At 40.2% G+C, this 25,212-nt stretch overlaps 1 long non-coding RNA gene across 1 annotated transcript in view; it reads right to left on the reverse strand.

The window, feature by feature from the left end:
- The window catches only part of LOC126299219 (uncharacterized), a 108,520-nt gene that overhangs the window by 35,473 nt on the left and 47,835 nt on the right, over positions 1–25,212 (reverse strand). Inside the window, exons 3-5 of the long non-coding RNA XR_007552745.1 lie at positions 12,160–12,409; positions 11,966–12,084; positions 2,451–2,648 (exon numbers count right to left, since the gene is read on the reverse strand). This is a non-coding gene — a long non-coding RNA (uncharacterized LOC126299219). The remainder of the gene's footprint in view (positions 1–2,450; positions 2,649–11,965; positions 12,085–12,159; positions 12,410–25,212) is intronic.

The following is a 25,212-nucleotide window of genomic DNA, read 5'->3' on the forward strand; positions in this document are numbered from 1 at the left end:
CAGGTGTTTGAACATGAAGAACAAACCCTATAGCAACTGTACACTGGTCCTTTTTCGGTGTTCAGCAGAGATGTTCATACCATACAGATATTGCACAACGTCTAACAGTACCATTTCAGTCCCTTTGTCCAAACAACATAAATATATTTTTATGATGTAAACCAGGTATTCACATTTCTTTATCAGCTCTATCTGATACGTAAATGCCGGCCCGAGTGGTTCTAGGTGCTTCAGTCTGGAACTGCGCGATCGCTATGGTCGCAGGTTCGAATCCTGCCTCGGGCATGTATGTGTGTGATGTCCTTAGGTTAGTTAAGTTTAAGTAGTCCCGAGTTCTAGGGGACTGATGACGTCAGATGTTAAGTCCCATAGTGCTCTGAGCCATTTGATACGTAAATGCTATCCAGAATGCGATGGGGAACAATACTGTTGACTAGCAATTTCATTACTGGTTGTTGCATTAACTGAAAGCAGTTTTGATACTCATCTTCATTTCTCAAAGTATCTTTCTGCTCAGCCCATTTTGTATCCTAGAGTATGATTCTTGAGGTCCAGATTTGTGAAGTATCAACGAAGATATTAATTCACAGGTAAATATCATCCTGCTATATTTCCAGAGTCAACATTTTTAACAATCAACTTCACATTTTCAACTTTTAAGAGCTTGGCTAATGCGAGTCACAGTTACACAAACACCGATTTAAAACTGACGAGACTACTGCATTCTCTTACAGCTCCCTGTATCATTATTAGCTGCAGAATTAGGTAAAATTGACTTCTTGTTACACAATGAGTTCACAGTAATCAGGCCGAAGACTTATCTCCATTCCATAACACTGTGATGACTAGACTGTTCTCTTCAAAAGATGAAGACATTGTTACATTAAAAACTATACAATGAAAGCGCAACTCTTTGGTGGAAAGTAGCAGCATTACATTTTATGACATTAATGTCTATGTCTTTCCAAAGCTAACAAATATATATTTTTTCTGTACATGTGGGTTGACTTTTACCGAAGTAACATGATTCAGAATATAAACAACATTTATAAAAATAATCACACATATTTTTGAATATAGTTTTGAAATGGAATGTCCATGACCAAACACCATAAAATGTGATATATTTGCCAACTACAAATGAAATTTACCCAATAATTAACTTCTTTACAATCAGATATAAAAATGGGCTCCCAAAGTTATTACATAAAACACGGAAAAAAAGATATTATAAATAAATGTACATACAATCCCCTGATCCCAAAGGCTTCCTTAGCTAACATTAGATTTGTAGTTTTCAAAAAAACATAGTTTAAAAAAGAAAGGAATCTTAAATTTCATTAATGTACTGTTGAACAAAGGTCCCTGAGGTAATAGTTACAAATAGCATGTCACTGAAGGTATAAACTGTGAGTATCAAACTGGCATGGATTTTACCTGCAACTGACACTCCACTGACATATACACCACACCACATTGAGTCCAGTGCCAATGAGTTATGTTTCATCAACCACAGCTGATCACTCCACTCCACAGCTGATGGACATACCAGTGCCACAGTCATCAGTCATCACCACCACAACACCCAACCCACAAAAGAGCAGGTCAGCAGATAAAGCTGAAGTACCAAGAGAGCTGCAGTACACAATACGGGGAGGGAGGAATGGCAGTGATAATTTTTTGTGTCCATAATAATGACAAGTTGTACAAGTGAACTCGCTGGCATGTTGGTGTTGTGACCTCTGACTCTTCATTATGATTCTGTTGATAGTTTTTGAAGTCCTTTTATTCTTATCAATTTGTATCATCCATGATTGCAAATTCAGAATGTACAGAATTGTTAAACTATGTACCACCTTTTATTTAGGAAGTCTGTTTATGAAGTTACAGATTAAATGAATATTTAAAGTAAATGCAAATATTCACTGTGGCAAACAACTTTTACATCACCATTTTATTATTATTATTATTATTATTATTATATTATTATTATTATATTATTATTATTATTATTATAACACCACCAACTACAACAACAATAAAGTAACAGTTTAACAATTTATTTTCAAAAACTGCTTTTTCAGTCTGCACAAAAACCGCAGTACAAACTCTCAGTGGCTTTCTTAATATTCAGTTCTGGTTGTTTTCAACCGCATCAAAAGATGAAACAACTGACTTTACACACTGCTTTTCCAGTGAGATTCAGCTGTATGGCTACAATTGCACCCACATCAGCAAACAAGCGCTATACCATACAGCTAGCAATGCACTGCCGAGATGAACATTTTCTCACAGCTCTAGTAGTACAAAGTATGGCACATTGGTCAAAAAGCAAAAGACTAGAAAAATTTAATTTATGCATCAAACTACCCTCTTGCAGCACAAAAATTAAATTTTGTGGCTCATTATTACTTTTTACATAGGAATTGTTCAAAATTACAATACAATACCTATGAATGTAGAACGATAATTCAGCTCTGGTCCAGGGAGCAAGCCATTGATGAAAAGGTTGCCAATCCATTTCCAGGATATTGCCGTGTTTCAACTACTCCAGCAGCAGAACACAGTGTTGGGCAGCTCTCAATGTTTCTCTCTAGGGTTGCTACCCATAGCTTGCTTTGGCTGTATTTAGTTTACCAGATGTCAACCTACAGACAGGGTTCATTCAATAAACTTACAGAATACACAACTGAATTACACCACAATTCTACCTGATATTATCTGAATGTGTACAATACTGCAGGAACATAGTAAATACTTACAAGCAAAATATACTTTATTAAAGCCATTTTGTGTGTGTAAGTGTGTAATGAAGTTTTCACCATCAAAAATGGAAGCAATATGTAAAATTTTTGGAATGAGTGACACACCTGTGGTAAGGATAGTTTGACATATGCTTAGGATTGTTAAACATCAATGGTGGCCAACCTTGACTCTCAGTAGTACTTTTAAGGTTTAACAAAGGTGTGAACTGCACGAGTTTCGTATGTGTGGCGCAGACTGAAAGTGCAAAATCGCAGTACGCTGTTGGAAAAATTGATGGAGTATGAACTAGCAGTAAAAAGCAAACACCAATCTGTCAGATGTAGTACACACACTGTTAATCAAGAATTGTTAGGGAGGCATATCTCCTGCCACCTTGCAGCAGCAGAAAAAAGTTGCTTCATTTTAGCTAAATTTATTTGTTGTTCGAACAACACTATTTATTTGCAACTCAGGGGAGGGCATGATTTGGGAAATTCAGATTGGAATGAGGCTTGCTTGGCTTTTCGTTTACCTGAAGGGTGTTATACTGTAGTAGTAGTAGTAGTAGTAGTAGTAGTAGTGGTAGTAGTAGTAGTAGTAGTAAAATGCACTGGACAGCCAAGTCCCAGAAAAAAGGTTTCAAAGTTTTACCCAAACTTTACATACCAGTTTAATCAAACTGAACTTGTGTAAAAATAGCTCACTGGCAGCAGGCTCGATTTTTAATCTGCTGATGCAGGTTCAATCTCAGCTTACGAATTTTTTTCCTACTTTAGCGATAATTACAAGGATTTTTAAATAAAATGAATAACCAAAACTGTTTCTGAAAGTATGTGTGTGGAGTGTAGCTATGTATGGAAGCGAAGCATGGACAATAAATAGTTTGGACAAGAAGAGAATAGAAGCTTTGGAAATGTGGTGCTACAGAAGAATGTTGAAGATTAGGTGGGTAGATCACATAACTAATGAGGAGGTATTGAATACGATTGGGGAGAAGAGAAGTTGTGGCACAACTTGACCAGAAGAAGGGATCGGTTAGTAGGACATGTCCTGAGGCATCAAGGAATCACAAATTTCGTATTGGAGGGCAGCGTGGAGGGTAAAAATCGTAGAGGGAGACCAAGAGATGAATACACTAAGCAGATTCAGAAGGATGTAGGTTGCAGTAGGTACTGGGAGATGAAAGAGCTTGCACAGGATAGATTAGCATGGAGAGCTGCATCAAGACCTCAACAACAACAACAACAACAACAACAACTATAACTATAACTATAACTATAACTTAAATCATTAATAATTTTATTTTATATATGATGCAACTCTTTGCTAGATCTAATGACAAGTTAAAAATAATACTCTATTTTAAAACTGTTAAGTCATAGTAAATTCTTGTTTTTTGGACGAGGTAAATATTAATACAGTACTACCGACATTAAAAAGTCTTTTCTGAAACTCGTCATACGTGAACAGGTACCAGTTCATTAAAACTTTCTTTAACATGTTTATTCCATGGAAGAGTAACTATTGATCTGTTGTTGATACACAGATGTTTCAAAATTTCCAAAACATAGTAGTACTTACAGGTGTGTTGCCATATTCTGCATTTTAACTGGTTCTATTGAATAAACTCAATACACGTGACCATTCTCCCTTGAATATTTGTGAGGTTGGAGAGTGTATATTGTGCAAGACCATTTAAGTGAGTATGTCTGTCAATAAGCAAACCACGAGTACCAAAAGCTGGAGATTAAATAACTCAAGAATCAGTACACAGTGAAAAACTGAAGTTACTGTTTATACACACACACACACACACACACACACACACACACACACACACACACACACTAAAAAAATATAGGAATAAGTTTTGTAAGTATGCAATCATTGATTATTTTTGGACATATGGTCTTTTGTGGAAGCTAGAGAAACCTATCAACAAGTGACTAAATGGGATTCTTAACAACGGGCCTTGGTGGCTGTAGCAGCAGGGCAGTTTGCAGATTTTGAATTTAGAGCCTCTGAAAAAATGGGTCAATAAGTTCAAACATAAGCATGGATGTGTAAATGAAAAGTTACAAAATAGACCGCGACTAAACAACAAACCTTAGCATCTGCAGAGATTTTTAAATTAATATCTACTTTCAATACAAATTTTACTATTACCACTGACCAAACAGGTTAATTATCACAGATTACTTTAAAAATTTTTGCTTTATTTTTTTTCACGCTCCATACAATGTATTTCAATTTATCTTGCTTTCCATTTCAGGGACATCAGTATCAGCCTGTCTACAAGAGAGCTCTCGAAAAAAAAAAACAATCTCTCTACAAAGGCACAACACAAATAAAGTTACATGTGCAAAGATCACAATATTTTCTAACTCTGTCTGGGAAATTAATTACTACCGACAGTATTTGCTCGCTTGCTTGCCTCAACGAACAGTAAATGAATATTCTCAGGAATATACCAATGTTAATAATGTCATCAAAATATGGAAAGCTAACAACAGGATTGTACAATGACTTCCGTAACAGCTGTAGATGCCTTATGTGGGGAAAGAAAATTCTCTTTCAGTTACTGACACTCCAGAGTGGTCAAAAGAAGCCTAAATCATATAATTATATGATGAAGGTCTGCAGCTCTGTTGTTTGGTTCAAAGCCAATGGTGCCGCCTTCAGTAAAACATTCCAGACGTAAGATAGTCTAGAGGTGAAACAGTCCCCTATCTGGACCTCAGTGTGGCGACTACTCATGACGATGTCATCAGGTGAAACAAAATTGACAGTCTATGGATTGGAGTGTGGAATGTCAGCTCCCTGAATCAGGCAGGTAGGTTAGAAAATTTCGAAATGGAAACTGATCGGTTGATGTTAGATGAAGTGGAAATTAATGAAGTTTAGTGATCAGAGGAACAGGACTTCTGATCAAGTAAATACAGGGTTATAACTACATCAAATAGGGGTGATGTGGAAGTGGATTTAATAATGAAAAAGGAAATAGGGATGTGGCTAAGCTACTATAAATAGCATAGCTAATGTATTGTCATAGCCAAGACACATACGAACCTCTCACTTACCAAAATAGTACAAAGTTTATATGCCAACTAGCTCCACAGGTGGAGATTGAAGAAATGTACCACGGCATAAAAAATTATTCAGATAGTTAAGGGGGACAAAAATTTAATTGTAATGGGAAGACTGGAATTCAATTGTAGGAAAAGGAAGAGAAGTAAAAATAGTAGATGAATACAGACTGGGGGAAAGGAATGAAAGAGGAAGCAATTTGGCAGAATTTTGCACAGAGCATAATTTATTCATCACTAACACTTGAGTTAAGAATCAGGGAAGAAGGCTGTATGCATGGAAGAGACCTGGAGGTATTAGAATGTTTCAGATTGATTATACTGTTGTGAAGACTGTTTTTGAAACCAGATTTTAAACCTTAATTACTAGGGACATTGTCAGGCACACACTATTGAGGGGTCTCTCAGGCCACCTTTGTATTTTTTATATTGTCATTCATTGCAGTTCTAACAATTTGACTCTGTGGAAATTTTAATGTTTCTAATAATGCAGGATTTTAAACATTTAGACAAATGAAATACAGCAAAATTGCAGTATATTTTTAATTTGTGTGTTATGAAAATGACAGTAGATAGTTGGCTCTCTCTTCACTCACAAAGCATCATCAGAGAAACTATATTTCAGATTCACAAAATAAGTAACTGGGGAAACACACTTCATTTATGAGAAATTGGCTGCAAATTCAGTTTTGAGTTTCTTGCTCATCGTACCAAAGTAGACAGCTACTGCACATCATAATTCAATAAAGACATTTAAAAGAACAAATACAAACTAATTAAGTAGTCTTAAGAGGTCCTAAATCACATTTTTTATCACTTTCGACTTGTATGCATTTCTCACAGATCTTCCTAGAACACTCCAAACAAATCAGAACATGACACTGTTGACAGGAATATCTTTCTTTCCACTCCAGATGAGGTGGTCACAAGGTTCATGCTTTTCATTTTCGTAACTGTTCTTTCTGTGTCTGCGGCTCATCTCGTATGTGAAATATTCTTCTGCTGGTGTCACTCAACCCTCATGGCAAGTGTCCTATAGTAAAAGGCTCAGCAGGATCTCTTGCTAGAGTCATCATGAAGATCAATCTTGTCATTACTTCTGTCTTTAGATATGCTTCACATACCACATAAGAAGTAACATTACAAGTAACATCAACTAACATGAAGAAAATGGCTAAAGGCCACCTTCTCGCCCAGTAGATTGAGGATGAGCTGCACACCTTTGGTCGAAACAGTCCACAACCTTTTGTCATGTTATAAGACATGATGATCTCGGGTTTCCATGATTCAGGATCATTGTTTACTGCATCGTACATAGAGATCAGTATTGCAGCTTTTGACTTCTTGGGTATGAAGGAAACCAGTGTAATGTCCTCTGTAGAACCATACATAGTTGTCTTCACACCTCATTTCTTATTAAGTAGAAACTGCTGTGCTTTCTCCGGTTTATTTCTTGTGAGTGTGCCAAAGTATGTGAGGTCTTCTTGCGGAAAATTCATTGACTAGATTCCTGATGAATACCTGGTATCACATGTAATTTTTCTCCTTGTATTTTCAATAGATTTCACCAATCAAGGAACAGCTTGTGTGGGAACACTGTGACCTTTCAGATAGTTTGAAAAGGTGTGACCATTGCTGGCTTTTCTGGAATAAATGTATGTGTTATACAAGTAATTTGTATGAGCATCGGTCAACCACTGAATTTTCAAGTCATATTTTGCCAATTTGTTTGGCATATACATTCTAAACCCACACCTTTCACAGAAAGGTACAAGCATTTCACCAACACATTGTTGCACCTACAGAGTATAAAAGTTGACTGTTTTCAGTGAAACGCAGAAAGATTTGTGAAATTGCTGCTGACTTGTCAACTTTCTTCCCACCTCCCGATCTAGGTTGTTAAATCATACTGTTGGTAATAAAACACAAATCTTTTTTTACTAACAGTGCATCTAAAAACAGCTATGCCTGTCCTATAGGTTGCAAACAAGCTGTAAACCCACTTGTTTCACGATTTCAAAATGGCTGAATACACCAATAGACCAATTATTGCCTTCAACTCTATGACATCAGCATCTTGTAGGTAGGATAAGCGATCATTTATGTACTATGCTTTAAGTTTCTATATTTTCAGATTTGTTCATTGAACGATTTCATCTAGAATACCTTGCGTAAAGGAAAGTTTCCATACTTCCAAAACAGCAGCATTTTCTTCGAGACTTTTTGCCATTTGTCGCAGTCCAGGAAGCTGCAAGACGACGATGTGGTGTTGTGTTCTTATGTTAGCTGGCGGCTGCTGTTTTCTCCAGCGAAAACATCAGTTCTTACTGAAGAAATAAGCTTCATCATCATCGTCATGTCACATCTTCACCACTTTCTGTTTCCTTCTCTGAATTAAGTGTCGTGATCACTAAAGATCTCCAAATGAAGGTTACCATCACTGTGGTGAAAGTCTTTGTCTGAGGATTCACTGAAATGTTCTTGAACATCCGCATCTGTCTTACGTAAAACACATTCCACAGAAGGTCTAGGTTTCCCGCCACAGATAATGGTACACTCAACGGGACGATGATATGCAAATACTAGGATACATTTGAGACCTCTCAAGGGCCATAAACAAGAAAAAAAGAGTAGTAACAGTGCAAGAGTTCCGATACGTATAGCTTGTCAACCAGTAGGAAGATACACAGGACAGTCCATTTCACTCCGGAGGGGTGTGTGAAATAACGAGACAAAAAATTGTAGCAGTCAGAGATGATCCATATTAGTTACTGGTTGAAATTTAAGACATTTGGTTGGTTTAAAACGGCCGAGATGGGGAGGGGAGGGGAAGGGGGGGGGGGGGAGGACCAAACTGCAAGGTAATCGGTCCCTTGTTCCCAGTAGAATAATTACTGAAGGCAAAGAAGAAAACAAAGACGGCGTACGGCACAATAAAAGGATAAAGGAAGAACCAAAAGAACGACAGAAGGACAACACTACAATGGACAAAACAGGACAAGAAAACCACAGAGACACAAGGAACAGGGAGGAGAGAAAAACAAGAAAGCAGATTACCATGGCTGGCTGACCATGAGAATAAAAAAGGAGAAGCCAGCCACTCTGCAACACATTAAAACCTGCACCCTGTAAGTCCTAGGGTGGAGGACACAGAGGGACAAAGGATATTTGCTAAAACTCAGAGCAAATGATAAAACCAACCCTCGCGAATATAATATAGAACTAAAGCTACTGTTGAGGCATTGTTGCCCAACACCGAAGATAGGGCGCTGGGAAAGTTAAAAATCCACCACAAAGTGGCCAAAAGTGGGCAGTCCGGCAAAAGGTGGACGACTGTCATTTGGGAGCAGCAGAGACACTGAGGGGGTCCCCACGACTGAGGAGGTAATCGTGTGAGCAACGTATGGCCGATGCGGAGCCGACAAAGGACAACTGATTCCCTGAGAGAAGCCAACAGGGAAGACTTCCACACATTCAGAGTCTCCTTAATGACACACAGTTTGTTCTACATACTGTTATGGCACTCCGTCCCCCAAAGCTGGAAAACCTTGCGGCGTAGGACGGAATGAAGGTCAGTTTCAGAGATGCCCAATTCCAGGAGCGGTTTCCGCATAGCCTGTCAGCAAGTTCATTGCCTGGGATTCCCATCTTTCCTGGGGTCCACACAAACACCACTGAATGATGGGATTGTTCCAGGGCATAGATTGACTCATGAATAGACACTATCAAAGGATGAAGAGGGTAGCACTCGTCGATAGCTTGTAGGCTGCTCATGGAGTCAGTACAGAGGAGCAGTGACTCACTAGAGAATGAGCGGACGTGTTCAAGAGCACTGGATATGGCTGCCAGCTCTGCAGTGAAAACAATGGAGCCATCTGACAGGGAGTGCTGTTCAATATGTCCTCCATGAACACATGCAAAGCCTGCGCAACCATCAGCCATCGAGCCGTTGGTGTAACCAACTTCAGAGCACCAGAACACGTCAAGAATCTAGAGGAAGTGACAGTGGAGAGCAGCAGGGTTAATGGAGTTCTTACGGCCATGCAAAAGATCCAGACAAAGCTTCGGACGACATGTACACCATGGAGGTGTGAATGGACATAAAGTAGAGGTGGTAAAGGGAAGGGCTCCAGTTCGGAGAGAAGGGATCACATGCAAACTACAGTCATGAATCCTGACCTGGGCCATCGATGCGCAAGATGAACTGCCGCGGGTGGGGAAAGGAAACTGAATTTCGGATGCTCAGAAGAACAACGAATGTGTGCAATGTAACTTGGTTAGTGTTCAACGTCCCGTCGACAATGAGGTCATTAGAGACGGAGCGCAAGCTCGGGTTAGGGAAGGATTGGGAAGGAAATCGGCCATGCCCTTTCAACGGAACCATCCCGGCATTTGCCTGAAACGATTTCGGGAAATCACGGAAAACCTAAATCAGTATGGCTGGAGACGGGATTGAACCGTCGTCCTCCCGAATGCGAGTCCAGTGTGCTAACCACTGCGCCACTTCGCTCAGTGCAATGTAACTGGCCAGCACTTGTGCACATTGGATCCGCAATGTAGGGACTCCGGCCTCCACCAGGACACTGGTCACCTGACTTGCTCTTTAAATTTTTTAACCTACCTACCCGATTAAGGGACCTGACATTCCACGCTCCGATCCGTAGAACGCCAGATTTCTTTCTCCCAATAACGACATCCTGCTGAGTAATCCCTACCCAGAGATCCGAATGGGAGACTATTTTACCTCTGGAATATTTTACCCAAGAGGACACCATCATCATTAAACCATACAGGAAACCTGCAGGCCCTCAGGGAAAAATTATGGCTTTAGTTTCCCCTTGCTTTCAGCTGTTGCGCAATACCAGCACAGCAGGGCTGTTTTGGTTGATGTTACAAGGCCAGATCACTTAAACATCCAGACTGTTGCCCCTGCAGCTACTGAACAGGCTGCAGCCCTCTTCAGGACCCACATGTTTGTCTGTCCTCTCGTCAATCACATACCCCTCCGGTGTGGTTGCACCTACGGCACGGCTATATCTACCGCTGAGGCACACAAGACTCCCCACTGATGGCAAGGTCCCTGGTTCATGAGGGGACAACTTGACTGAAGGAAGTGATCAATTCAGTACTGGAGTGGAGTGTAGGTTTGGGTGTGGGTGTGAAAATTGTAAAGGGAGATCAAGAGATGAATACTGTAGGGCAGATTCAGGAGGTGGTTGGCTGCAGTAGATATTCTGAGATTAAGAGGTTAGCAGTTACAGTTGAAACAACAGGTTTGGTGCCCAAACCTAATTCACCAGGAATTTCATATAGCATTGTTGCACAAAATTATAGGTATGAGCTCCAAACAAATTTGCTGATGTTCTAGATAACCTGTTGAGGGGCCACAATCCAAAAAACCTTTTGCAGTTTGACCAAATGTCTACAATTTTACACATGTTTTGCTTTTTGCAATCATTTTATTTCTGAAATTGTTTCTTATGAAAGTCATCTTTTTATGGTAAATGTCATTTGGATAGCTACACTGATACTGTAATCTGAATTTTTTTAATTGTTTGGCATTTGAATAAAAAATTAATCTTCAACAGCATTCACTGTGCTCATGGAATGGATAAAAAAATAGTCAAACATCTCTTGAGAACAATTAATTATTTTTTGTTACACACAGTTTTAAGCCTTCTTTATTCTTGTTTCATATTCTTAGAAAAAGCACAACATTATACAACAGCTTTGGCCCCATGTTTTCTTGTTTTGAGCGTCTCAAGAAGTTCAACACTAATCAGCACTTCCCTTAATTTGGGCAACCTTAGGTGAGTAACTGAAACACACTGCCGCAATACGGTTTTTGTTCAATCTTTCACTATGAAGTCTGAAAAAATTAGCATCTAGTAGGGTGAGTGATGATGTCTAATGGTGTGATGTCTCCATTTTAGGAAACCTTAGATATATTATGAACCACCGAGTCCTGACTATTTTTTCGTTTCGTAGTACAAACATGAGAAGACAGAGTAATTTTAACAATAAGATTCACATCTTTTAGCAGTGTAGCAGAGCAATCGTCTACCGTGACACACCAACAAAGGCAAAAACCACACACAAGGACAAAAACAAAAACCTGCACACACTATACTTACCCTGAGTGTGTGGAGCCAATCATGGTAAAGAATGTTAATATGCCTCTTAACAGGACACCGATCCTCTGATAGCAATGCAAAGAACAAGAACTGGCTGGTTGTGCCATCACTTAACAATCCTACAAGAAAAAAATAACTCATTAAGTATATATGCATACATGCACATAAATAAAGGAAAAGTAACTGGTACTCACACATGAGATAGTCATCAAATACCAGATCCCCTCCCCATTCAGGAACGGTTATCTGTTGCATTAAATATGCAACTGTATCATCGACAATCAGGAGGGATGACGTGCTATCATGGTCCTTCAGATGTGGTCATTTGCTACCACTGCCACACTACTGGAACACTTCATAAAGATGATGCTGACGACACTACAGATTCTGTGAATAGTGATGCGACAGACATCTGTTTGGGCCAAACCAAACAAACAAATGGGCCTGTAAGGTAAGAAATGAGACACGATGAATAAAGGAAGGTTGTTAGGGAATAAATGGGTATGAAATGAGACAAAAAGTAAGAGTTGTGAGAGGTAACAAGGGAGGGCTTATTGTGGGGAACATGCTGCATAATGAGAAGCCCAAGAAGTACTCAAGACACAACTTGAGACCATTTAGGCAAAATCACCTTTACCACTCCACTCAGCCTCTGTGAAACACCGTAACACCACCACACAAGGATAGCCAGTTAGGCAATGAAAAGACCTTCAACAGGCAGAGTCTAACAAAAAGCTCCAGAGAAATGGAGGACACAGGGTCCTCGAGAGAAACCAGTGCAGCAGCCTGGAGCAGTCACAGAGGAATCATAGCTGAGACAGTGGCACCGTGAGTCAGTCTGCCATCTTCAGTAAGCAGTGTTAAATTAGAGACCATGCTCAGCCAACATCAATGCAAGAAAGTCTCGAGGTCAAGAAATGGTAAGCTGGGGAAGATATAGGAGGAGTCTTGCTTGTAAGTTCACAGATAGTCTGGAGGTTGGAAGATGAGACAGGCAAGCAGATTAATGTTGCTACTACTCATGCACCTGGGCTTTGAAGTCCAATGAAGATGTTCCTCCTGTAAGAGGTTTCATGAAATGAACTTTGAAGTAACATTTTACTTTTCGAGTTTTCATTCATCCAAGTCACCTCTCATTCTCATTCCTCTTCACATATAGTTAAATTTTGAAGGATAATATGTTTACTCGAGCTAGGGATGTTATTCAAATACAAACTGTGAGAAGCGTGTGAGGTGTTACAGCATAGAAATTGCTAGGTTTGCAATGATGACTAACACGAGGACAACATGCAACATTCCTGAGATGGAGATAGAAGAGATTGTTAGGCAGATGCAGTAGCAACAGAATAGCTGCAGGCAGGCACCAAGCAGAGGTTAACATGCAGTAAAAACTGACAGACAGACGGTCACAAGTTCAAGCCAGTCCTGGACAGTGGCGACCGACATAACAAGGACGCAAATTGAACAGGAGGTACAGGATGGCCAGCGTATCCTACACTGAGAACACTGCCCAGCAGCTAAGCCCCACACACCACAGCGCTACATGTCACATCTAACATAGCAAGGAGATACAATAAAAAATTGGATCTGTTATAATACTAATCTATTTTGTCAGACTGGCTACTACTAACTACTAAGAATGCAGTAAGCTCGTCAGAAAATTGTAGTATTAGTGCATAGTATGTGCTGTGCTTTATAGTCAAATCATTTGACTGTAGTAAAAAGGACCTCAAAGTCTGTTTAGAAAATGTAAATTTTGCATTTGACTTAGTGAAGGAGGAAGAACACAAACTTTATTTAAGCAGATAAACCCTAAAATTATCGGAGAGGCAACGTCAGGTTCCAAATACAAGAGAAGACAGGTAACTGGGATGAAGTGTACTAGGTCCTCAAGGACAATTACACAAGTAAGAGTGACTAACTGCTAGGGATGTAAGAGGTTTCGAGCTAGGCAAGAGTAAGCAGAACTAACTGCAATGTGAGCGAAGATTCACAAAATTCAGAGCGATTTCGGAAAAGCTGTAAGTAGAGCAATGACTAGACAGAATTTGAAAGGGGATATCAAATTAGTTGACACTCTAGGAATAGCATGTTTCACACAATCATTAAGTAACGGTCTCACACAAACTACAGTAAATCAGGCTGATGAGATAAAAACAGGCCAAGGCATTTAACTCAGCATTGCACTAAGATTGTGCCCTACTGTCAGTACAAGAGAGATATAAATCCACAAGAAAAGTTGAAATGCTGTGTGGTAAATTTAAGAGTACACAGGGGTACAAGAGAACTACTGTGTTTCAAGATACTAGGATCCATATAATGACAGGTAAAAAATTCACTAGTAATGTGATAGTGACATTCACACAGATGTAGACGGTAGAGCCAGAGTGAGATAGACAAAAACCTGGTACCTAAAAGGGAAATTGTAAAGAGTATGAAGATCTGAAAGTAATAAGGTGTCACAACTAACTTGTTGGGACACACTGGACTATGCGCAAATGCAAAAGCACTCATTTATTTTAAATGTAAGTGAAAAGGGCACCATGTTATAGGCTGCAACAAAAGTGTGTGGCATACATAGACAAAAGGCAGGGTGCCAATGCCAAGCAGAAAGAGAAATAACCAGAGAAACTAAGAAGTGACAAAGCCACAAGTCTGGCAATTTCACATTAAATAAGCCCACAGTCAGGGTAATAGACTATGCTACAGACTGAGGTATTGTGCAGAACTAAGGAAGCAACTGAAACTATTTATTTTAACGCAGGGCACAGTTCTGTGTGATAATGAACACAAATATTCCTGTTAATAACATTAAAATGAATGAATCAGAGAGGCTTCAGCTGAAAGGTAAGACCACTGAAGCAGTACGTCTACAAGTGTGGCAAGAATACACTTTAGTGTGCAAAGTGCCAGAAAAGTAGGGCATAAATTCCACGCATATGGGTCGGAATTAGGTATTCCATACAATGGATTGATCAGTAGAAATTTGTTAAAAAATCACAAGGTTAATTTTTTTTATCATAACTACCAACTGCTGTTCAGTTTTTATAAAATGCGTAACACACAGCTGTGTGGCATGCATGTCATAAAATAAGTTAAGTTATAATACATGTGAAAACTTGAGAATACAAGAGCAGAAAGTACCGTTAACAAAAGAATAGAAACAAAGTTTCTAAGTTCACAGATGATCGAGTTTCTGATTGGCAGATCGGGTAGAGAGAAGAAAAGATGGTGTTATTAAAAGTGGACGGTACCATACTACAGGATAGTTAAAGGGATGGTCATTCCAGTGCAGGAGATTGTACAAAGGTTGCAAATACGAAGATGTAAGTGAAATTTTGAAACAGAAGGTGTATAATAATTTCAATGAATTTGTCAGAGAGCAAAGTTGAATAAAAGTCACGCTAGTGGCAAATACAGCAACTAGTAAACTAGTAACAGTCTACTGGAGCAATGATATGTCAGAGGAAAGAGGAAGTCATGTTAATATGTTACATAAACAAGTGCACAGAGTGTCCCAATGCCATTTGTTCTCAAAAGTACAGATGTCTGTGGCAAACAGAAATGGCGAGTCTTAGTCGACTACAGACAATTAAACAGTATCACAATACATGCATTTCCACTAACAAATACCTTCGATATCACGTATTTCCTGACACTATCTTCCAAGTGGATATCGTTAAATATTCAGAGATGAGAAGACAGACAAAAAACAGAATTTAGTTCAAACTACCAGTACTATGGGTACAAGATAATGCCACCAAGACAAAGTAGCCCCAGAATATTTTCAGCAGCTCATAAACAGTCTCGAGAACCAGCAAGAAATAACATGTTTTGTCAATTCAGACAATATAGTGTGCTATGGTAGAAAACTGCAGGAGCATAATGAGTAGCTCCAAGAAATTCTGGACAGGTTGCGAGAGCATAATACCAGAGCTGCAACCAGATACATACGAGTTCCTAAGAAAAGATGTGATCGTTTTAGGCCACTGCACTGCAGACAAAGGAACCTCACCAGACATGGTAAAGGTGGAAGAAATGAAATTCTTACACCAGTTGAGAATGGTGCAAGAACCAAAAGGATTCATAGATTCAGTCAGATATTACTGAAGATTCATAGCAAAGTTTCGCAGAATTGGGAAGCCACTTCATGAACTGGCTAAAAAGCAGTGGAATCAGAATGGGACAAAAGATGAAACAATACCTTTCAGAAACTAAAGCACACACTGAATAATCGTCCACTACTTCGGTATCCAAACTTTGAGGAGCCACTCATAGTGATGAGAGACATGAGCAATGAAGTACTCTGAACAGTCTTGTCACAAGAAAACAAAGTCAGTTCCAATGTCTCTGCTGCAGACACATCCCAATCGTTGAATAAAGCTGGCCTGAATTCCAATATGACAGAAGGAACTGCACACCAAGCTGCAGAACTGTTACAAATGTATGTCTAGATATGGATCTTTAGCTTGAGTGGTCTAAGCTCAAGACCCTTGAAGTGGAGACTTAAGCTTGGAGAGAATGATTATGAGAATTTACAAGACTGGTAGATTAAATAGAAATGCATAAGAAATGGGCAGTGCAGTACACAGGAAAACAGGATAGACAAATATGAATCAAAAGGAAAGTGAAAAATAAGGAGATTTCTCCATTTAACCATTTAACCCATTCAGGATGGTGTGATAGCTACACTCCAAGAAAAGAATTTGATAAGAATTCAAAATTTCCCGTTTAAAACTCTGCCCGTCAAACACCTTACAAATTTAAGAAAATTTGTATTTAAAAATGCTGTATTCCAAGTTTCTTACAAATTATCGATAGATAATTCATAAATAACACCACTAGTTGTAATTGTGGTAAACCTTAGTGGTTCCCTTGGTTAAAGCAGCCTGCCACTTTATATTTATAAATTTTCAAAATTTAGATATCGCAGTTGCAATTATTTCCAGTTTGTCTTCTGCAGTTACTTCTTTACCTAATTTGTCAGCGAGTTCATTTACCGGAATATCCACATAGCTCGGTACCCAGACAGAAGTTACAGTGGTTTAGGAGCTGTGGAGGTCAACTCCTCCCCCCATGAACCATGGACCTTGCCGTTGGTGGGAGGCTTGCGTGCCTCAGCGATACAGATAGCCGTACCGTAGGTGCAACCACAACGGAGGGGTATCTGTTGAGAGGCCAGACAAACGTGTGGTTCCTGAAGAGGGGCAGCAGCCTTTTCAGTAGTTACAGGGGCAACAGTCTGGATGATTAACTGATCTGGCCTTTTAACACTAACCAAAACGGCCTTGCTCTGCTGGTACTGCGAAGGGGAAACTAGGGCCGTAATTTTTACCGAGGGCATGCAACTTTACTGTATGGTTAAATGATGATGGCGTCCTATTGGGTAAAATATTCTGGAGGTAAAATAGTCCCCCATTCGGATCTCCGGCCAGGGCTACTCAAGAGGATGTCATTATCAGAAAAAAGAAAACTGGCATTCTACGGATCGGAGTGTGGAATGTCAGATCCCTTAATCGGACAGATAGGTTAGAAAATTTAAAAAGGGAAATGGATAGGTTAAAGATAGATATAGTGGGGATTAGTGAAGTTCGGTGGAAGGAGGAACAAGACTTCTGGTCAGGTGACTACAGGGTTATAAACACAAAATCAAATAGGGGTAATGCAGGAGTAGGTTTAATAATGAATAGGAAAATAGGAATGCGGGTAAGCTCCTACAAACAGCATAGTGAACGCATTATTGTGGCCAAGATAGATACGAAGACCACGCCTACTACAGTAGTACAAGTTTATATGTCAACTAGCTCTGCAGATGATGATGAGATTGAATAAATGTATGATGAAATAAAAGAAATTATTCAGATTGTGAAGGGAGACGAAAATTTAATAGTCATGGATGACTGGAATTCGGCAGTAGGAAAAGGAAGAGAAGGAAATGTAGTAGGTGAATATGGATTGGGGGTAAGAAATGAAAGAGGAAGCCGCCTGGTAGAATTTTGCACAGAGCACATTGGTTCAAGAATCATGAGAGAACCCTGGAGATACTAAAAGGTATCAAATAGATTATATAATGGTAAGACAGAGATTAAGGAACCACAGGTTTTAAATTGTAAGACATTTCCAGGGGCAGATGTGGACTCTGGCCACAATCTATTGGTTATGAACTGTAGATTAAAACTGAAGAAACTGCAAAAAGGTGGGAATTTAAGGAGATGGGACCTGGATAAACTGACTAAACCAGAGGTTGTACACAGTTTCAGGGAGAGCATAAGGGAACAATTGACAGGAATGGGGGAAAGAAATACAGTAGAAGAAGAATGGGTAGCTTTGAGGAATGAAGTAGTGAAGGCAGCTGAGGATCAAGTAGGTAAAAAGACGAGGGCTAGTAGAAATCCTTGGGTGACAGAAGAAATATTGAATTTAATCGATGAAAGGAGAAAATATAAAAATGCAGTAAATGAAGCTGGCAAAAATGAATACAAACGTCTCAAAAATGAGATCGACAGGAAGTGCAAAATGGCTACGCAGGGATGGCTAGAGGATAAATGTAACGATGTAGAGGCTTATCTCGCTAGGGGTAAGATAGATACTGCCTACAGGAAAATTAAAGAGACCTTAGGAGATAAGAGAACCACTTGTATGAATATCAAAAGCTCAGATGGAAACCCAGTTCTAAGCAAAGAAGGGAAAGCAGAAAGGTGGAAGGAGTATATAGAGGGTCTATACAAGGGCAATGTACTTGAGGACAATATTACGGAAATGGGAGAGGACGTTGATGAAGATGAAAGGGGAGATATAATACTGCGAGAAGAGTTTGACAAAGCACTGAAAGACCCGAGTCAAAACAAGGCCCCGAGAAAAGACAACATTCCATTAGAACTACTGACAGCCTTGGGAGAGCCAGTCCTGACAAAACTCTACCATCTGGTGAGCAATATGTATGAAACAGGCAAAATACCCTCAGACTTCAAGAAGAACATAATAATTCCAATACCAGAGAAAGCAGGTGTTGACGAATGTGAAAATTACCAAACTATCAGTTTCATAAGTCACGGCTGCAAAATACTAACGCGGATTCTTTACAGACGAATGGAAAAATTAGTAGAAGCCGACCTCGAGGAAAATCAGTTTCGATCCAGTAGAAATGTTGGAACACGTGAAGCAGTACTGACCCTAAGACTTATCTTAGAAGCTAGATTAAGGAAAGGCAAACTTACGTTTCTAGCAGTTTTAGACTTGGAGAAAGCTTTTGACAATGTTGACTGGAATACGCTCTTTCAAATTCTGAAGGTGGCAGGGGTAAAATACAGGGAGCGAAAGGCTATTTACAATTTGTACAGAAACCAGGTGGCAGTTATAAGAGACGAGGGACATGAAAGGGAAGCAGTGGTTGGGAAGGGAGTGAGACAGGGTTGTGGTCTCTCCCTGATGTTATTCAGTATGTATATTGAGCAAGCAGTGAAGGAAACAAAAGAAAGATTCAGAGTAGGTATTAAAATCCATGGAGAAGAAATAAAAACTTTGAGGTTCGCCGGTGACATTGTAATTCTGTCAGATACAGCAAAGGATTTGTTGGAAGAGCAGTTGAACGGAATGGACAGTGTCTTAAAAGGAGGGTATAAGATGAACATCAACAAAAGCAAAACCAGGTTAATGGAATGTAGTCTAATTAAATCAGGTGATGCTGAGGGAATTAGATTAGGAAATGAGACACTTGAAGTAGTAAAGGAGTTTTGCTATTTGGGGAGCAAAATAATTGATGATGGTCGAAGTAGAGAGGATATAAAATGTAGACTGGCAATGGCAAGGAAAGCGTTTCTGAAGAAGAGAAATTTGTTGACATCGAGTATAGAATTAAGTGTCAGGAAGTCATTTCTGAAAGTATTTGTATGGAGTGTAGCCCTGTATGGAAGTGAAACATGGGTGATAAATAGTTTGGACAAGAAGAGAATAGAAGCTTTTGAAATGTGGTGCTACAGAAGAATGCTGAAGATTAGATGGGTACATCACATAACTAATGAGGAAGTATTGAATACAATTGGCAAGAAGATAAGTCTGTGGGACAACTTGACTAGAAGAAGGGATCAGTTGGTAGGACATGTGTTGAGGCATCAAGGGATCACCAATTTACTATTGGAGGGCAGCGTGGAGGGTAAAAATCGTAGAGGGAGACCAAGAGATGAATATACTAAACAGATTCAGAAGGATGCAGGTTGCAGTAGATACTGGGAGATGAAGAAGCTTGCACAGGATAGAGTAGCATGGAGAGCTGCATCAAACCAGTCTCAGGACTGAACACACACACACACACACACACACACACACACACACACACACACACACACACACACACACACAAGGTCAAGTAATAGATCTTGGATGCTGGTGACCGAAAGTTTTGTGGGATAGCACGGGGATATTCCGTGTGAGGGGCTCATGGAGTCCTTTCTTGCAAGAGTTTTAATGTATTGCAGAGCCTGTGATATGGCAACCAACTCAGCAGCATATACTGCATGCACTCAGCAGTGAACACTTCTTGTGCCCCTTGTAAGTGTGAAAGTATAACCAACCCTGTCATTGACTTTCCATCCACCCCAGCAAATATATGTCAAAGTGTGTGTGTGTGTGTGTGTGTGTGTGTGTGTGTGTGTGTGACAGGAGGGGTCTGGAGGGGGAGGGGGAGGGGGAGGGGGAGGGGGAGGGGGAGGGGGAGGGGGAGGGGGGAGGGGGAGGGGGGAGGGGGAGGGGGAGGGGGGAAGGGGGGAGGGGAGGGATTCACTGAAGGCAAGAGATGGCAGTTGGTGCCCCTGCATAGAGGCTCGAATCTCATCTCAGACTGTCTACCAATTGTTGAGTTGCGTGTAACCAGTCTGAAAAACTGTTGATTGCGATACAGAGCGAAGTAACAGATGAATAGATATCTGACAGATTATATAAATTGAAGTTGCAGGAGGAAGAAAGAAAAAATGAAACTAATGATATTAGCTGCAATAGGACTTTATAAGGAATCAATGGCCACAAGTGAAAATGTGTGCCAGACTGTGACTCAAACCCAGCATCTACTGCTTACTAGGCAGTTGTTTTTATCACTGAACCACCAGGATTGAATGTTTATTACAAATGCATGGACTACCTCTGTACACTCCCCGGCTAACCCACACTCACCTAGCACCACCCATCTGCAGTCTTCATTTATGTTCTCCATACTCACTAATCTTAGATTCCTGCTGGAGGTTGAATGTAAATGTGCATTTGTGCACTGAATGTTGTGACTTCATTGTCCATAAAGGCAAATCAATTATACGAATGTGTGGTATCTGTTCTTTCATACATGTCTGATCGGAAATGGAACAACCACCTCCAGTGTGGATGCACATTTAAATCTAAACTCCAACAGGAATCTAAAATTAGTGAACAGGGAGGACATGGACAGGGCTACAGATAGTTGGCATTAGGCGAGAGTGTGGGTCAACAGGGGATCATACCAAGATAGTCCTCACATTTATGATAAACACCATGTCCAGGTAGCACAGTAGTTACTTGCACTGTCTAATACGCAGGAGATACTGGGTTCAAGTCCTGGTGCGGCATACATTTTTGACTCATTGCTGCAGATTTTGCATGAAGTCCTGATGCAGCTGTCGTGTGTTGCTTGTTCTTTCGGACATATGGTGGCAATGGTCTACCAAGCTCACTATTGGTATTTGTGCTGGCCTGTAGTCAACACACTGATAGTGGTGGGATAAAATCAAAGCTTAGTAGAATCACAGAAGAACTGTGCTGTCTGCATCTTGGGAAGTGCAACTGAGAAATCTGTGGGTAAGTAAGTTTCCTCATGCAATCTTCCTCAAACTGGTGTACACGTGGTAACCATGTTAACTTATTGTCTAATACAGGGTCCAAATTTCAACAACTTCAAGTGGCCGATGTATACTTCTGGTTGGGGATGCACAGTCCTGAGTCAACTGAACAGGATTGCCAGAAGTTTCCCCAAGTGAAATTCCCTGATCTCCAGACAAATTTTAGCACTTTTCCCTAACAAATTTTGAGATATTAAGGGCGAGTAAAGACATAAGTCAACAAAAAACTGTCAGGACTTTTGTATTTCAAAATGTGTGAGCAAAAATTTTAAGTACTAACATCAGCATCTTTTGTAATGAACTGTATTTAAATGAAGAAAGCAAGCCAAATGGTAAAATGTGTTTCATTAAGAGCACTGATGTTCAGAAATAACCTCTGAGAAAAGTAGGCCTCTTGAAAGAACTGTACAAGGTGGGGAAGAGTTGTGTAAGACACTACTATAGGTGACTGCCAATGAAATGTTGGTTCTACTACATTCATTTTTGACAGTTATTACCCAATGTGTTACATCCATTAATTTAGTGGTATTGTATGTCTGCCTGCCTGCTTAGCTGAGTAGTAGTGCGTCCACCTACCATGGGTTCGATTCTTGGCCAGGATGGCGATTTTCCCTGCTCATGGATTGGGTGCTGTGTTATCTTCTTCATTATTTCATAATCACTGAGACACAAGGAGGCCAATGTGGTGTCACCAGAACGAAGAATTTCAACCCGGTGACCGAACTTTTCCGGATGGGGCCTCACGGCCATCAATGCCACACGATCATTTCATTATATAGGTATTGTGCGATTTTTCTTTCGAGAAATACAGGAATACATATCATACAAACTGCCAGCAACTGCCACAATTTTCTTCTTCTTATCGTCCATACTTTCTAATACGCAAACTACTTTCAAAGTGCCAAAATGTACTAGAATAATAAAATGTCTATAAAACACCACACTGTACAATGCACTTGCAGTGAGACAGTCACAATTCCCAAAATCTATTGCTGTGGCCTCTGACCTGCCAAGCAACACCACAGTCCACGACTAAACTCTGCTGCATTACACCACACACAAACGGACCCACCCTGCAGGCAGATCGGTGACACTAAATCCGACGGGCAGGGCCTGTACATTTATAGGAAATGACGGGCTTCAGATCGGCAGGCCCAATCCATTGGAGATGACCAGCGGTTTTGGCCCATTGTGGAAGTCCACTCGTGTGGCCAGCTTTTCAAGAGTCACAGACACCATGCTAATGAAATGAATCACATGACCAATCCAACCAACAGATAACTTGCGCCAATACTCTGAGAAACAGCATTAATGAGCATAGGTAGGAATTCACCATGAAGATGACCGTTGAGCTGCAGACAGGCACGTAGGAAAGACAGTCACACTCTCACAACTAAATTTTTGGCCATAGCCTTTGTCAGAGTGCATATTTTCACATAATCACTCTGACACAAATCACACACACGTGACCACTGTTTCGAGCCACTGCATCAACTGTCTCTCAGAATCAGATCCACACAAACCACTCCTCACATCTCCCAGCCTCTTGTCGGCAGCTGCTAGGTTAATGGCAAGAACTGGTGGTAGCGTTGCCTGCAAGCTGAGAGGAATGGTAGGAAGGGGAGAGACAGTAAGAATGAGGGAGTAGGGAAGCAGTGGGCATACTCAGCTGCACGCAACCAGTGACTGCATGACATCTCAGTAAACAAACCATTTCATCTACTAAGACAAAAACGAGATTTTTCCGGTGTTTTTTTTTTTTTTCAAATTTCCCTGCCATGTTTGAAATTCCCTGATATTCCTCGATTTCCAAAACTTGTGGCAACCCTGCTGAATGGAGTGGTGCAAGTTTTGATAGGAGAAAGTTGATATCTACAATTCATTCCAGACCTAGTTATGTACTTTCTGAATGGCTTTCTGAAGTTGGCATTCTGTGGTGAACAATGAAGTAAGAGATGTAATATAGGCAAATTGGGATATACACATTCAGAATTTAATTTTAAACCTCTTCATGCCGTATAATGTGTCTTGTAGTGCCAGTCACCAGAACTGGATGAACAACTCCAATTCACTCGTCCAACTAAAAAACATTCTTCTTAAGATCTGCATCTCCTCAAGTAATCCTACTTGGTACAGACTAACAAGTGATACTCAAGAAACATTAATCACAAAGATTTGGCAGATGCATTAAATTTCCTTGCGATTCTTCCAGGGAGACGCACTGTGGCATTTGCTATTTCTAGAACTAATTTTATGCAGCTGTTTCACTGTAAGTCATTCTGGAGACACACTAGTACATCTGTAACTCTTGTGACTTACCAGCGACTGGTTGCCATTTGTGTAACTGTGTGGTTTTTCCTAGTAACTGATGGCCAACTGTGTTCAAGTGAGTTTCCCACTAATGTATGAGAAATAGTTTAATCAAACAATAATGGTTCTTGGTAAATATTTTTCCGCAATACACCACATTTGTTTGTGTTAAGGCTCAAATACCAGTCTGTGCGTCATACATTGATCCTATGCAAGATTTATAGCATTTTACTACAACTTCTGGTGGTGTGATCTACATGACAGCATCATCTGAAACTATCAAGCCTCTCCCTCTCCCTCTCCCTCTCCCTCTCCCCCCCCCCCCCCCCCCCACACACACACACCACCCTTCCTTTACTGATCACCTATTACATTAAAAAAATTATCACCCTCCATGTACTCTCCTTGCAATCAGAACAACACTCCCCCCTGTTCAAGGCAGTGATGAAAGTTTACTTATGTCAGCTTGATCACAAACTTCATCACTTTTGATCTCATCGCTTCAACACTCAAGTCTTGTCTCTTTAAGTACAGATTTGACCTCACGAAATAAGAAGTAGTCATAGGGAGCCATGTCAAGCAATATGCTGGGTAGTCCACCAGACAAAGCAGAATGGGTTGGCACATTGTCTTTGTGGAGCTCCAGGACTTGCAGTTCCACAAATCCTATCTTCGTCTCATCACTTATTCACAATCAGCAGTCAGAACCTCGACATCATAATGTTGATTGACTGCCTGACCATATAGAATGATTTTCAAGGATCAATTAACCAATTTTCTCAATGTTATTGTCCATTTCTGATGTTGAGGGTTGTTCAGGGTGTGAATCATCATTGGTCATTTCGTATCACTCCTTATATCTTTTAAATCAGTGAGAAGCTTGTAACTGCAATAAACGTTAACTTCCGTACACTTCCTTCAATATGGCATGATCTTTTCCCCAGTTTCAAAAGAAATTGGAAGTTAGCTCATTGTGTTATCTGAACACTTTGCATTTTCCGCCAAGGTGCTAGTGCAAGGGCTTCAATCAATGATTGCCATAGTGAGATTGTGTGATGTATAACCATTCCTGGCAGG

Source organism: Schistocerca gregaria, chromosome X (assembly GCF_023897955.1).
Source record: "Schistocerca gregaria isolate iqSchGreg1 chromosome X, iqSchGreg1.2, whole genome shotgun sequence".
Taxonomy (NCBI): domain Eukaryota; kingdom Metazoa; phylum Arthropoda; class Insecta; order Orthoptera; family Acrididae; genus Schistocerca; species Schistocerca gregaria.